Below are 11,261 nucleotides of genomic sequence, written 5' to 3' on the forward strand. Positions count from 1 at the left end.
GAAATGCACTGAATTCAATATCAAATGAAACAGCACAGGAGTGACAGTATTGATTATGTTGTGCATTTATGCATTTAAGTCAATTAAACTCCTCTGTTTTTAAGATGCCATTGGCTTGCTAGTTTGCAGTACCAGAGGACCACAGAACTTGAGGGACCTTGCGGCAGAATTTAGGCCACAGAGTATAAGGGACCCTGACTTACAACTGGACACCCAGCTGCACCTTCTCTGCAGTTTTACAAGCTATTTTCAGCTGCTTCTTAACTACTGTACAAGCAGCTGAAAGCCAGATGGGCCAAGTAATCCACCATCTGTGCAGTCTCCTCCACACAGCCAATGAAATTGTTGTATGCAGATTAGCTGTAGAGTAAGGGTGTTGATTGGCTGAGTTACCTCTGACATCACAACTGCCTAAAACTTTGGGCACGGCATAGATACATGCCTTGCTTTTGCGCAGGTGTAATTTGTAAAGTCAAAATGGTTGTGACTTAAAAATTGGACAGTACCAATCCGTGAAACCCAGGGGTGATTGGTAATATTCTGAACAGAAAGCGCTCTCAGCCGTGCTTGTAGCTCTTTCCATCACTTCACACTGACTCAACAGACATTCTAGGCTTCAGAGTGATGCACAGAGACACAATCCTGGAATCTTATCATATAGATCAGCAGTTCTCAACCAGGGGTCAGGGGCCTCCTGAGTGGGGGGAGGGCTGCGAGCAGGTTTCAGGGGGTCCACCAAGCAGGGCCAGTGGGGGCCCAGGGAAGAGAGCCAAAGCCCCATTGCATGGGGCTGAAACCCAGGGCCCTGAGCCCTGCAACCCAGGGTTGAAGCCGAAGCCCGAGCAACATAGAATTGTGGGGGTCCTGTTACATGGGACCCCAAGCAATTGCCCTGCTTGCTACCCCCTAATGCCAGCCCTGGCTGTTATATGCAGAAAACCAGTTGTGGCACAGGTGGGCCATGGAGTTTTTATAGCATATTGGGGTGGGGTGGACTTCAGAAAGAAAAAGGTTGAGATCCCCGGATACAGATAATCCTACCTTTAAAAGTAACTTGCAAAGGAATAAAAGTGGGCATGTGCCCTTTTTTTTTGGTGCTTTAAAAGCCTTGTTTTTAATGCAAGTCTTGTCATCTCTGGAGGACTGTGTGTGAGAAGAAAACTAGTAGGATTATGACACCACAGGTACTGTCGTGCTTTAGCAAATCACAAGTCCATCCTAAACAGCAGGTGTTTAATAAACACAGCAACTACAAACTATAGGTAAAGAAACATGCTTCTGTACAGATTGTTTCAACTTTTTCTCACTTGTTTACCAGGGGCTCCACACTGTCGGGGACTCCATTCAGCACAAGAGACCTCTAATAGCTGAATTATGTACTGCAAGTAAACATTTCTTTACAGATACTAAAGTGTAACCTGGTTAACTGAGGGGGACAGGATTGTTATTCAGATTTTTTAAAACTTTGTTTTTTGTTAACGCATTTTTAACTGAAATGCCTAGTGCTAAGATTTGCAAGAGTGACTCGTGATTTGGGGGGCCCATTTTGAGGTTTATTAACGAGGTTTAAAATTGCTAAGCACCACCCCTTTGAAAAGGCCTCTTGAAGGCATCTCACATTGGGCACCTAAAAACTGGAGGCATCCAAAATCATTAATCACATCTGAAAATCTTAGTTTGTGTGTCAGCTATTTCCTCCAAGCTAATGGACTTGGTCTTTTAGCCCAGACAGGTATTAACTAAAAGATGTAACCAATTATTTGACTACACTTGTGGTTGGTTCTTAAAAAATGTTCAAGGGACCAAATAACCAAATTTAACCAAATTTATTGTCCAGAGACAAAGCGGTAACATTCCAAAAAGACAGGTTTCAGAGGAACAGCCGTGTTAGTCTGTATTCGCAAAAAGAAAAGGAGTACTTGTGGCACCTTAGAGACTAACCAATTTATTTGAGCATGAGCTTTCGTGAGCTACAGCTCACTTCATCAGATGTGTACCGTGGAAACTGCAGTGTCCACGGTACACATCTGATGAAGTGAGCTGTAGCTCATGAAAGCTCATGCTCAAATAAATTGGTTAGTCTCTAAGGTGCCACAAGTACTCCTTTTCTTATTCCAAAAAGAAGACATACATACCCTCCTTCGGGGAAGCAATTCCTATCTCATAGCTGTTAAGGTTCCTTCCCCACTCTGAACTTTAGGGTACAGATGTGGGGACCTGCATGAAAGACCCCCTAAGCTTATTTTTACCAGCTTAGGTTAAAAACTTCCCCAAGGTACAAACTTTGCCTTGTTCTTGAACCGTAAGGCTGCATTCCTGATCTGTTCCCGGCAAAAGCATCAAACAGACAGACAAACCCTTTGTTCTCTCCCCCCCGCTCCAGATTTGAAAGTATTTTGTCCCCTCATTGGTTATTTTGGGTTAGGTGTCAGCGAGGTTACGTTAGCTTTTTAACCCTTTACAGGTAAAAGGGTTTTGCCTCGGGCCAGGAGGGATTTTATAGCGTGGTATACAAAAAGGTGGTTACCCTTCTCTTTATATTTATAACAATTGCACGTTCACCTTACATAGAAGGTGTGCTTCAGAGACATCCAGTTCAGCTAGCAGTGTTTATAGTATGATTTTACAAGTTACACAACTCTTTACATGTCACTAAAATCCAAACCACCACTTCATTACAGTTCCTTAACCCGTTGAGGTATTCTTTACTTTTCTTAGCTTAGATTTAAGTACTACATTCCAAAGCAGTTGGGCATGGAGGTACATCCCATCCTGTGCTAGGATACACCTTTCATATAGCTTGGCTTTGACAGGCTTCCTATTTTCTAATGTCAAAGCACAATCAGTGTGCTGGCTTTTTGGCAAGCCACACATATACATGTTTTGGGCAGGCCAGCATGCAGCCTCATTAAAATACGTTTTGGGGCTGGAATGAGGGGCAGGAAATAAGAATATCGTGACAACAGTGTGTGAGGTGTAGTGAGCTGGTCAGGCCAGCTACGATTTATGGTTACATACCAGGAGCCCCTTGCCATCTGATATTAGTCTTTTTTGCAACTGCACCATATTTGCTGACTCGTATTCAATTTGTGATCCTCCCTAACCCCCAGATCCTTTTCTGCAATACTGCTGCCGAGCCAGTTATTCCCCATTTTGTAGAGGTGCGTTTGATATTTCCTTCCCAAGTGAAGTACTTTGCGCGTGTCTTTATTGAATTTCTCCTTCTTGATTCCAGACCAGTTCTCCAATTTGTCAAGGTTGTTTTGAATTCTAATCCTGTCCTCCAAAGTGCTTGCAACCCCTCCCAGCTTGGTGTCATCCACAAACTTTATGAGCATGATGCATGCATCCTTCAGCAACATTGAAAGGCACAGTGAAAAATTTGGGGGCAGGAGAAGGGAATTTTCCCCTTCATTGCTTGCACCTCATTAGCTGCATCTCTGACAATACTAAGTTTCTGACCTGGGCAGCTTCACTCGAGCAGCTTGGACTTGGGTGGAAATATTACTGCCATTCTTGCTACTGAACATGCTTGCTTCTCACATGGTGGGTCTGGCCGACAATGCAGCTCCAGAGACAGGCAAATAGGATGCACCATATGAATAGGTGGGGGAAAAGGGAGTCCTGACAGGAAAGGGGAGAAGGCAGGATCCTAGCATGGATGAATAGGGGCAAGAGAAATAGGAAACCTCACAGAGGGTGAAAAAAATGGACACAAAGCAGAAGTGGTGCAGGCCAAGTGGAAGAGCATGTCCTGTGACTGGTGGGAATGCATCACAGAGAGGGACTGGAAGGGGGGATGTTCAGCAAGGGGAGAGTAAGAAGGAGAATATGCTATTTGCTCAACAAAAAGATAACAAGAAGGAGCAGGGATCCAGAGCATTTTCTCTCTCTCTCTCTCTGTAAGTGTAAGGCTAAACTGGTGGGAGCCTCCATATCAAAGAGAGTTGTTGACTAGGTACCAATAACACATTTTCTCTATTTCTCTTCCTAGATGTTTAAATCTGGAGCTGGAATCAGCGAGTCCCCAAACTCCAGAGCCAAGGGAGACAGATGGCTCCAATCTGGAGCAAGAATCCAATACCCAGCAGATGCCAGCCGTTATCAAAAGTACTGTCTCTTATAAACCTTCCTTCTTACTTGCAATTGATGCACTGTAGTAATGACCATGTCACTGAGTTTGATCAGTTTGCATTACAGCCCAATGGGGACAATAAGCTGTCTCTTACCTGCTTGGAATATCCCTTCTCAAGCTTACTGGTATGGACAGACCTGGGAGATATTAATCTTGTGCTGGAGACATCACCAGACAAAAACTTGTCTATGGGCTTGAAGGCAGCATTGCCTCAACCTGAACTGCAGGAGAATCTAGTCATTGGGCAAGGCTAGGTCTGCTAACTCCATAAAAAGAGAAAGAGAGAGACCATCGAGCTATGAGAAAGAGAAGTTTGGGCCCAAATTGTCAAAGTGGCTAGCCTACTGATTTTTGGATGCCCAAACTAGATACCTGGAGATGGAGTTTCTGAAGGGCTGTGCACCTACAAAGCTGGAAATCAGTGGGAGCTGTGCGTGCTCGGAACATTGAAAATCTGAAAATCAAGTCCCAAGTATCTGAGAGTGACAGCTAGACTTTGGTGTGTCAAGGAGAAAGACAGCAAAAATTAGTGGCCAGGTTTGGAAATGTTGGTATTAGTCTCTAGAGATGAAGACGATGCTAAACTGACTTTTGCACTAGAGCTGAGAGAATAACTGATTGTTTTGGTCCAACCCTTAAATGAAAGGCCCCTAAATCATTTAATTTTGGGTGGAAAACACCTGAAAATGAAACACCATGAAAAACCAAAAGCTCTGCTCCATGCAGCTGTTACATAAGCCAGTTCATAGCCAAGGCACAGAGGGAGCAAAGAGGAGTAAGAAAGCTAGAAAGAGTGAAAAGAATTAAACTTGCTGACACTGCGGGTCAGGTACTGACTGGGCCTGGGAAACTGAGGAATGGCAAAGACTGAAGGCAAAGTGAGGGTTCTTTAAAAGACCAGGGAATGGAAATTTTCAAAGCTACAAATGAGAGGTAGGTGTCCAGTTCCATTGACTATGAATGGGGATTAGGCGCCCAACTGCAATGTATGCGTTTGCAATAATCTATGCTGAAAAGTGACTCTGCAAAAAATGGTGCCCTATAGCTGCATGTTTAATGTGTGTGAGTTATTTTGAAATCAACTGTGTGTACACTTACAAGAAAAAGGATGATTTCTTTGACTTCTGTCCTTGTAGATGCATTTTGATCCTCTAGTCCAGCCTCTGACAGAACCTAGGCCAGAGAATTTGACCCAGTGATTCTTGCATCCAGCTCGTAGCTTATGATTGAGCTAGAGCAGGTCTGACCTGAGGGTGAAGCTGGGTTCTTGCTTTCTCCCATCACTACTTTTAAAGATTTTGCAGGCCAAATTCTGCCCTCAGTGTCCCTCTGGCTGACCCTGCCAACACTCATCCTGCCCTGGGTGACCCCCTCATTCTCTTCTCTGCCTTCCCACTCTGCCCTCTGCTATTGATTGGCACCTATAAGCCATACTAATGTTGCACAAGAGAGAATCTAACCCAGCTCCCCAGTTCATAGCTACACTGGCTCTGCCAGGCCGGAAAGAAAGAATTTACTTTTGTTCCTAAAGTCAGAAGATCAGTTGAGTAAAAACAGGCTGTTTATACAAAGTCACCTTTCAGGGCTTGTCTATACTACCGGACAGATCGACAGGCAGTGATCGATACAGCGGGGGTCGATTTATCATAGTATAGTATAGACGCAATAAATCGACCACTGAGTACTCTCCAATCAACTCCGGTACTCCACCAGAACGGGAAGAGCAAGCGGAGTCGACGGGAGAGCATCAGCTGTTGACTTGTTGCAGTGAAGACGCTGCGGTAAGTAGATCTAAATACATCGACTTCAGCAATGCTTTTCACGTAGCTGAATTTGTGTATCTTAGACCCGTTGTAGTGTAGACAAGCCCCCAGAGTGGAGCAGTGCTTTAAGATGCATGGAGGTTGGGAAGGGTCACTTCCATAGGTCCTGTTTCCAACCTGCGAAGTTAACTGCTGTTCATTTTGTTCCCATCGCTGCCCCAACCTCCAAAGGATCCATTCCATTTAAAAGCATTTCTTCACCACTGCAATATCGTCTTTGTCTTTCCACAGAGCGAAGAACACTTCAGGGCATCCTGTTCAAGTTGAAACTGAAGAAGTACAGAAGCAGGAAGCTCACATTATGTGACCTCCAGGAAATCAGCCCAGAAAGTCTAAAGGACTGGACTGCTCAGACATTAGGGGATTTACCTTGGCATTTCCTGAGGAAGGTCATGGCTCTGAATGGGACGGCCAGAAACACAAGCCTTGGGCATGGGGAGCTTGAAGATGAAGCAGTCAGTGAGGATGAGGAGGAGCTGCATATTGATGACTATTTCTGTTTTAGTGACACTGAGATGGAAGTTTCTCTGCACCCCCTTGATGTTCTCTGTGCCGTTCTGCTTTGCTCAGACAATTTCCTACAGCAGGAGATTCTGTCCAAAATGTCCATGTGCCAGTTTGCCCTCCCTCTGCTGCTACCTGCCCTCGACAGCCCCAAGTGCACCCTAATGCTGTGGGCCATGAGGGACATTGTGCGGAAGTGGAGGCCGCACTCCCTGGCAGAGAGCAGAGGGTTCAGAGAGGAGAGCCTGGTGCTCACATCAATGCCAACCATTTCCTTTGTACGGTTGGGGAGCTGCAGCTTCTCCAAGTCCAAACTCCTCAATGAGGTTCTCAGCCCCTCCCAGCAGCACCACGATTTCTTTGTCCATTGGGACATGGAGTCTGGGAACATCCCTCGGGAAATTGCAGATGGGCTGGTTGAGATATCCTGGTATTTTCCTAATGGGAGCAAGAGTTCAGATCTTTTCTCAGAACCCATTGCGGTTACAAACCTGCATGGAGACATTGAGTTGCACTGGCTGCAGTTCAACTTTTTAATGAAGATATCAACACTTATGTTCATATTTGTTGAAAGACTCAGTGAAAGGGAATATATTCTTTTATCGTCTCTGAAGGAACCAGGCACAAACCTGTATTTTATGCTCAGTTCTGAGGCTGAGAAATCCAAGGACATGTTGGGCTTCCTTAAAAAGCTAGTTCTGGACCTGAAATTGAGGAAGTCACACCTGTTGTTCAAGCAGAGCACAACTAATCAGGCAGAGTTTGTAAAAAAGCTGAGAACCACCATTGGAAGAATAACAAAATTTCCTCATAGGTGCATGACTATGGAAGACATGGCTGAGGCGCCCGGGAACTAGGAATCCAGGTAGATGAGGACTGCAAAGAATGTCAGAGCTCCAGCAAGTGCGTTAAAGAAATCAGTGCAGAAATAAAAGGCGTGGCAAAGTACAAGAGGGAAATGCTGAGACTGCAAGGGGATCTAGGGAAGACTGTGGCTAAAGTGGAAAAAGAGTTGTGTTGAATGAGAAAACCAAGGACAACCCACTTAGAGAAATATGAATCTGAGTTGAAAGAAAAATTGGTGGCATTACACCAAGAAAAGAATCAATGGGACCTTACTGATGGTTTGGTTCAATTTATCAATGGGATAGCGTGTCTGTCTGAAATGGAAAGATGTTATTTCCTGAAATGGTTGAAGCTTAGCCTGGATCACATTACAAGGGGGAATCTTGCTAGCTTAAAAGCAGAGTATAAAGAGAAATGTAAAACTTCAGGGAGCAACCCCCAAGAGCTAGCAGAACTCAGTAAACTAATTGCTGCCAGATCCTTAGGGTCTGAGCACTTCATGCGTGAGTTGGGGCAATTCTATGAGGCTGAACATTCAAGAGTGAAACAAAGCAAAATGACAGAAAGCCAAAAACAATTCATCTGTCTCCCAGGCATAGCAGCTGACCTGATGCTGGAAGGGTTTCCAATGGAGCTGATCAATGGAGATGCCTCCAACATCCCACTGTAGTGGGTGACAGATGTTCTGACTGAGCTCCATGCCAAGCTGGGGGGAAGGTCCAGAATGCTGGTTCTAACGGTGCTGGGAGTGCAGAGCACTGGGAAATCCACCCTCCTCAACACCATGTTCGGCCTGCAGTTTGCAGTGAGCAGTGGCCGATGTACGCGAGGAGCCTTCATGTCACTCATTCAAGTGGCAGAGAACTTTCGGCAGGACCTGGGCTGTGACTTCATCCTGGTGATAGACACAGAAGGCCTGAAAGCTCCAGAACTGGCCAGGCTGGAGGATAGTTATGAACATGACAATGAGATGGCCACACTGGTGGTTGGACTGAGTGACATAACCATGGTTAACATGGCCATGGAGAACGCTACCAAAATGAAGGCTGTTCTGCAAATTGTGGTCCATGCATTTCTCAGAATGGAGGAAATTGGACACAAACCCAACTGCCAGTTTGTGCATCAGAACGTCAGTGATGTGTCTGTGCATGAACAAAACGTGAGGGACAGGAAACACCTCCTGGAGCAGCTGGATGAAATGACCAAAGCTGCAGCAAAGATGGAGAAGCAAATCAAGGCAATGGCAATTTCGGATATTATGGACTATGATCCAGAGAAACACAACTGGTACATCCCTGGCCTGTGGCATGGAGTCCCTCCCATGGCTCCAGTGAACATAGGATACAGTGAGAGCATGTGTGAGTTAAAGAATTACCTATTTGAATTTACAAAATCTTGCTCTGCTAAAAGATCCCTTAAGGACATTCCCCAGTTAATTGAAAGGCTGAGAAGCCTGTGGAACACTATAAAACACGAACATTTCAGTTTTAGCTTCAAAAGCAGCCTTGTAGATGAAGTCTATAACCAGCTGTCTATGAATTATGCAGAGTGGGAATGGGGTTTCCGCAAGGAGATGCATCTGTGGGTATCTGAAAAAGAAACTTTCATTCTCAACCAGCCAGTAGCAGACCTAAATTTCTCTGTCTTTAAAAACATAGCACTGGAAAAACTGCAGTGTGGTGAGCAAAAGATCATGGACTGCTTACAACAATATTTTGCAAGGAAGGCCTCAGACCTGCATGTAATGGAAAAGTACAAAGAAGATTTTATAAGGAGCACTAAAACACTCAAGAATGACCTTAAAACCCACGTGTTCAGCAAATGCGAAGAAGCCATTCTTACTCAAATAGGCAGGCTGAAGTCACACAACATCCAGATTAACTACATGAAAATAATTGAAGGGGAAATCGATCAGTTATTGGCAAACTGCAGGAGGAGCACAAAGCAACTAGATGACAAGAAACTGGAGTCTAAATTTGAAAGAGTATGTCACGAAACATCACTCTGTCCTCTACAGAACTGTCAAGTTGATGGAGATATGGAGGCCCAGTTGAGAAATGACCTGATAAATCAAAGGATTGCCATCCCAGAGGTGCTACAAGGAGCAGGAAGCCTGAAGGATTACAGAATGAACTCCTTCAAGATGAAATCTAAGTATTTGGAAAAATAGCTGATTCGTAGAGCAGGGTTACACAAAGATAGTTACCTTCAAAAAGCAAAAGACATTGCTAAATCCTTGATGGATCAGTGCCAAGATTACATGAAAGAAAAGGTCATTTCCAAAACAGACTACGACAGAGCCTACTGCAGGGAATTGCTGTGTATGATCAATGAGAGGCTCCAAGAGGCAGATGTTCGGAAATGTTATACTAATGCATTCTTCGAAGTTGACCTGAAGCTTCACATTCTGGGGGAAGCGGCTCATGAGTTTCAGAAGATGCACGAAGTATTTATCCAGGAAAACAATCCCCAAAAACATCTGGAAAAGTTTAAACCTGAGTACCTCTCCCGATTTAAAGATCTTTATTTAGGGAAGGATTCCTGCCAAAAGAGGGCCAGGGATTTCTGTGAACATTGTCTCAAACCTGCCCTGGTGGACTATGTTAAGAAAAGAATTGCAACAGAAATAGTGGATGACTTCCTCAGCAATGGACAGGCCATTAAATATGGCTGCAAGATCTTTTTGCAGTTTACCATGGAGAAGAAGCTCCTGGAAGATGGGAACTTCAACAACTATCTGAATTACGTTAACAGCTATGAAGAGTTTGTCCAAAGCTGGATCCACAGACACTTGTTAGATTACTATAACAAGACCAGTGGCTTGGAAGTCCCAGAAAGAGAGATTCTATCCACAGTAGTAAAAAAAGTGAGAGGAGTTCTGGAACATGCCAAGGACATAAAGCCTAACTCGGTCTCTGCTTTCTTAGATTACTTTTGCAAAGCATTTCCAAGGACAGCTTAGTGGGGATACTGTTCAAAAACACAGCAATGGCCCAGCAATTTTCTGCAGACATTCAAACCTTCCTGCCTGACCTGGAACAGCAAATCTTATCTGAATTTAAGGAGCTGGAGCTGGAGTCAAAACTCTCCAACCTGCCATTGAAGCCTCAGGATGAGATGTTCAAGCAAGTTTCTGGATTTGCAGATGCCTCCATTCCCTGAGGGTCCCAGAGAAGCAAGAGAGATATGATAAATTCCTTATAGTAGGACTTTGGTATAAATGGGAGGCTGAAATGGCAATATTGCCACAGGAAAGAAACTGGGCAGCAAAGAGTAGAAGCCACTATGACAATGATGCTATGGGTCAGTCTAAACAACTGTCTTAAATGCTTAAATGATCTACTGGTGGCTTGGCTAGGGTTAGACAGACTGAGCAGGATCTAGGGATGGAGATAGAGTGACCTGCTTGACATTAACTCTGTTGATGCTGGCTCAATCAAATAAACTGCTAAAAATAATGTCGTACCCAGCCTGTGTGTTCCCAAAATATCCTTTAAAATAGGGTTGTTCACCTAAGATGGGGAATAGGACAGGAGGACGGATGCACTAGTTCCCTCAGACCTGTCTCTCCCTACACCTTTCACATTGATACAGATATAGTTACTGGGTCAGACCAGTGAGCCCATCTAGCTTGGTATCTGGTCTCCAACCGAGGAAAGTGCCAGTTACTTCAGAGGAAGATGCAAATGAACCCCCTAGAGGCCAGTTATGGGATTACCTGCCCAGAAGAAGGTTTCCTCTTAACACCCATTAATTAAGCCTGATTGAAAAAATGTTTTGTACCAATAGAAATGTTCTGGTCAAATATATTTAAACAGGTACAAACCCTAGTGGGTTATACTGGGCATAGCTCATTCCCATAAATGTACAGGAATAAGCTATATCCATATAAAGGCCTTGATATTGGTATGACTGTGTCCACACTACGGGATTCACCACTTTAACTTCAATGT

General features: G+C 44.3%; 1 pseudogene; it reads left to right on the plus strand.

Moving 5' to 3' along the window:
* The window catches only part of LOC125638095 (up-regulator of cell proliferation-like), a 25,445-nt pseudogene extending 14,679 nt beyond the window's left edge, over positions 1 to 10,766 (plus strand).
* The last annotated feature ends 495 nt before the right edge of the window (positions 10,767 to 11,261 follow it).

This window comes from Caretta caretta, chromosome 6, assembly GCF_965140235.1.
Source record: "Caretta caretta isolate rCarCar2 chromosome 6, rCarCar1.hap1, whole genome shotgun sequence".
Lineage (NCBI taxonomy): Eukaryota > Metazoa > Chordata > Testudines > Cheloniidae > Caretta > Caretta caretta.